Below are 5,220 nucleotides of genomic sequence, written 5' to 3'. Positions count from 1 at the left end.
TAATAAACTGGAAAGCTCTTAAAGAGATGGGAATACCAGACCATCTTAACTGTCTCCTGAGAAACCTGTATGTGGGTCCAGAAGCAACAGTTAGAACCCTGTATGGAACAACTGATTGGTTCAAGATTGAGAAAGTCTGCTGTCACCCTGATGATTTAATCTATACTCTGAGCACATCATGAAAAATGCCAGGCTGGATGAGTTACAAGCTAGAATCAAGGTAGATGGGACAAACGTCAATAACCTCAGATATGCAGATGACACCACTCTAATGACAGAAAGTGAAGAGAAACTAAAGAGCCTTTTGATGAGGGTGAAGGAGGAAAGTGAAAGAGCTGGCTTAAAACTAATAAGAAAAACTAAGATCATGGCAGAAAAAACACACAGTTGTGGATGTGACTGGTGATGGAAGTAAAGTCCTCTCTGTAAAGACCAATATTGCATAGGAACTTGGAATGTTAGGTCCATGAATCAAGATAAATTGGAAATGGTCAAACAGGAGAAGGCAAGAGTGAACATCGACATTACAGGAATCAGTGAACTAAAATGGACTGGAATGAGCAAATTTAATTCAGATGACCATTATATCTACCTCTGTGGGCAAGAATAGTCAATAAGAGTTCCAAATGCAGTACTTGGGTGCAATCTCAAAAATGACAGAATGATCTCTGTTCATTTCCAAGGCAAACCATTCAATATCACAGTAATCCAAGTCTATGCCCCAATCACTAATGCCGTAGAAGCTGAACTTGAACAGTTCTATGATGACCTACAAGACCTTCTAGAACTAACACCATAAAACAATGCCGTTTTCATCATAGGGGCCTGGAATGCAAAAGTAGGAAGTGAAGATACTTGGAGTAACAGGCAAGTTTGGCCTTAGAGTAGAAAATGAATCAGGGCAAAGGCTGCCAGAGCTTTGCCAAGAGAATACACTGGTCATAGCAAACACCCTCTTCCAACAACACAGATGATTCTACACATGGACATCACCAGATGGTCAACACTGAAATCAGATTGATTATATTCTTTGCAGCCAAAGATGGAGAAGCTCTATACAGAGAGCAAAAACAAGACTGGGAGCTGACTGTGGCTCAGATCATGAACTCCTTATTGCCAAATTCAGACTTAAATTCTTTATTGCCAAATTCAGACATAAATTGAAGAAAATAGGGAAAGCCACTAGACCATTCAGGTATGACCTAAATCAAATCCCTAATGATTATATGGTGGAAGTGACAAACAGATCCAAGGGACTAGATCTGATAGAGTGTCTGAAGAAATATGGATGGAAGTTTGTGACATTGTACAGGAGGCAGTGATCAAGACCGTCCCCAAGAAAAAGAAATGCAAAAGGCAAAATGATTGTCTGAGGGGGGGTTTACAAAAAGCTGAGAAAAGAAGAGATGCAAAAGGCAAAGGAGAAAAGGAAAGTAGAGACTTTCTTGCAATGCAAAGAAATAGAAGAAAACAATAGAATGGGAAAGACTAGAGATCTCATCAAGAAAATTAGAGATACCAAGGGAGCATTTCATGCAAAGATGGGCACAATAAAGGATAGAAATGTTATGGACCTAACAGAAGCAGAAGATATTAAGAAGAGGTGGCAAGAATACACAGAATACACAAGAATTATACAAAAAAATCCTAATGACCCAGATAACCACAATGATGTGATCACTCACCTAGAGTCAGACACCCTGGAGTCTGAAGTTAAGTGGGCCTTAGGAAGCATCATCATGAACAAAGCTAGTGGACGTGATGAAATTCCAGCTGAGCTATTTCAAGTCCTAAAGATGATGCTGTGGAAGTGCTGCACTCAATATGCCAGCAAATTTGGAAAATTCAGCAGTGGCCACAGGACTGGAAAAGGTCAGTTTTCATTTCAATCCCAAGGAAAGGCAATGCAAAAGAATGTTCGAACTATCGCACAATTGCACTCCTCTCACATGCTAGCAAAGTAATACTCAAAATTTTCGAAGCAACACTACGTGATTCGAGAACTTCCAGATGTTCAAGCTGGATTGAGAAAACGCAGAGGAACCCGAGATCAAATTGCCAACATCCACTGGATCATAAAAAAAGCAAGAGAGTTCCAGAAAAACATTTGCTTTATTGACTACACCAAAACCTTTGACTGAGGGAATTGCAACAAACTGTGGAACATTCTTAAAGAGATGGGACTACCATACCAACTTACCTGGCTTCAGAGAAACCTGTATGCAGATCAAGAAGCAACAGTTAAAACCAGACATGGAACAATAGACTGGTTCCAAATTGGGAAAGGAGTGCATCAAGACTGTATATGTCATCCTGCTTATTTAACTTCTATGCAGAGTACATAATGCAATATGCCAGGGTGGATGAAGCACAAGCTAGAATCAAGATTGCTGGGAGAAGTATATATAACCTCAGATATGTAGATGAGACCACTCTTATGGCAAAAAGCAAACAGGAACTAAAGAGTCTCTTAATGAAAGTGAAAGAGGACAGCATCAGGGGAGGAATATTCCCTTTTGTCCACACCTTCTCCATTCTTTAGTGTTTATCAAGTTTCTGACAATGGCCATTCTGAGGGCTGTGATATGATTCCTTCCTGTGGTTTCTTTCGATTTGCATTTCTCTTATTTAGCGAAACTGACTTCTTTTCATGTGCTTTCTTTTCAAGGGTGAGTTCATGTTACCTCTTAATGCAGCTTCCTGTAACTTAGCCCTGTTTTAAATTCTTTTCTGATAACCACCCCTGTGAGAACAGTTTCGACTGAGGCAGAAAAGGAGAGACGACCTCAATGGAGGTAGGATACCTTTATTCAGGTAAGGAGGGGCGACAACCAGGCTGAGTGCGAGAGGGATCAGGGAAACTTCATATTCAAAGGTGGGTTTGTGGAAGCGATAAGGGAAACGTTAGCCAGGTGGGAAGTTTGGGGTAATCTTTAGTTGAGATGGCATTTGTAGTTGAACAGCGGGTGGGAGGTTTTGGGCAGAGGGTGATAAGTCCCAGGTAGATGTAACAGGCCCCGAGCATCAGGGAGGGCCTGATTAAAGTTCGGTTTTGTTTTTTCCGAAGTTAGATGATTCAACAAAGGCTTTTGAGACCCTCTGTTTTCTTTTCTAGGCCCAAGGACTCCTTCACGTCGTTTGCTCAGATCAGCAGTTTTTGACTTGCAGACCTTTTGGCCTTGAGAATACTCAATGCTCATCCGCACAGGTTTTCAAGCTGTTGTTACAGAAAATGGCCACAAGGCGGCAACATTACCCAGTCCCACAAGTTTCCCCGCCCCCGGCCGTCATTTCAGTGTGATTTTATATTGGAATAGAAGTGATTTCTGATCTTACGTGTGCTTCAGGTGTACAGGAAGTTGATACATTCATGGATGAACATTTATCTATTCTCTTTCAAGTTCTTGTTCCCTTCTAGGTATTCAATAAACTATTGAATAAACTTCCACCTATTCCACTATTCAATAAACTTCCACCTGCTACTCAGTAGGTCGTTTTGGATCATCTATTGCATACCCATATGTGTGTCTACGTTAACTCAAATCTCTTCATATACTTTGCCTGTAGGTAGAGATTGAAGGCTCCCGCAGAGGGCAAGAGGCACCCCAGGGACATCGTGGGGTCACACTGCCTGCCACATCCTTCCCGGACCCAGAGCCCAAAAACAATCCAGCCTTGGGACCCAAGCCTGCTCAGTCTCCAGAGAAATGAGAGCCATGGGATGAGGGGAATAGAGTCAGCATATGTTTCTATATTTGCTGTGTTTACCTAGTTATTTGAACTTGAGTATATAGGTGAATTACAAGGCAGTGGATTTTTTTTTTTAATCCATAGTCACTTGATTCCCGCACACATTGATGTGTACATGCTGTATTTCAGGAACTGTTCCTGTACAGATTATGACAGAAAGTGGAGTATCATTTCTAGTGTTACCCAGTAGGTCTTTGGGGCTTATTTTCTAAGTAGTAGTGTGCACATGTCACACAAGTACCTTATTTGTATGTGCCCAACACCTTTCTTCTCTGCTAACAGTAAGGGAGACAAGTTTCTTCTAAGTCTGTGAACGGTTTATCTTGGCTCAAAGAACGCCTATGTAACCCTTATTAGATGCCACCTACAAGTGACATCATATTCTCTTTGTCGCTCCCTGTCTCCCTCACTTCACTTGCTATGATCATCTCTACCTTCTTGCCTGTGCCTGAACTTGGCACTGTTTGGTTCTTCCTACGGCTGATTCATTTACCACTGTGTATATAGAACCCATTTTCTTTATTCATTTCCATGTTCTTGTGCACTTAGGTTGCAGCAGTGTCCTTCCTTTGGAAACTGGTCCTGCAGGGATGGCATGGGTGCCCTTTTCTTAAAAAATGTGTCTTTCCCCTACTGTGTGCCCAGGCGTGACTGCTGCTTCCTCCGGCACTTCCATGCTTCTTTTTCTGAAGATCCTCCATGCTGTGCTTTCTAGTGGATGAACCAATGGAGATTTTAGGTAATCCCATCCAAATTAATTTCTTGATGGGAGTTTTTATTCCTAAACTTTTCCCATTTTTATTTTGCGAACCTTCATCCTTGATTATTTCTTGTGTTTGTAGCCATCCATCCACTCTTTCTTTTTCAGTTGAGCTACAGTTGATTCACATTACTCTGTTTGCTTTGGGATACAACAGAGTGATCAGTATTTTCATGGAATATATACCATTTAAGGATATTGAAAAATCATGGCTATATTTCTCTCTGCTGCATACAATATCCTATTATTTTTCTTACATTATACACAGTGATTTTCATTTCTTCGTTTCTGCTTCAACCTGGCAACACCCACAACCAAATCCCCACAGGCATCTGTTAGTTTCTGGATTTGTGAGTCTTTTCCTGTTTCATAGGTAAATCCATTTGTGTCTTATTTTAGATGGAACTTAAATGTGATTTCCTATGGCAGTTTTCTCTGTGTTTCTGACAACTTTGACTTAGATGCGAATATGTACATAAATTTCCCTCAAGAAGTACAGTTTTCAGGAATAGTATAATGTGAAATGACCCAATGTTCACCTTTCAGCCCACAGTTGCCAGCCTGAAATAGGAACTTTTCCCTCTTTCAGCCTGGGAACCTGGAGCACAAAGTTTCTATTTATCTACTGAGTGTTTTTTGTTTTGTTTTGTTTTTTACAGTTTATTTACTGACTGGAGACAATTAAGAGGTTGTTTATTTATATCCATAAA

The 5,220-nt window shown here is 40.7% G+C and overlaps 1 long non-coding RNA gene across 2 annotated transcripts; it reads left to right on the top strand.

Annotated features, from left to right (window-relative positions):
- Positions 1-249: 249 nt before the first annotated feature.
- LOC132345280 (uncharacterized) lies at positions 250-3,485 on the top strand. 2 transcript variants are annotated; one of them, XR_009494510.1, is made up of 2 exons: positions 250-2,795; positions 3,116-3,485. It is a non-coding gene; the product is annotated as an uncharacterized lncRNA (long non-coding RNA). The 2 variants fall into 2 exon arrangements; XR_009494511.1 differs by having other exon boundaries at positions 250-2,814.
- Positions 3,486-5,220: the final 1,735 nt, after the last annotated feature.

This window comes from Bos taurus, chromosome 5, assembly GCF_002263795.3.
Source record: "Bos taurus isolate L1 Dominette 01449 registration number 42190680 breed Hereford chromosome 5, ARS-UCD2.0, whole genome shotgun sequence".
NCBI classification, from domain to species: domain Eukaryota; kingdom Metazoa; phylum Chordata; class Mammalia; order Artiodactyla; family Bovidae; genus Bos; species Bos taurus.
This window is presented reverse-complemented; position numbering and strand designations above follow the sequence as displayed.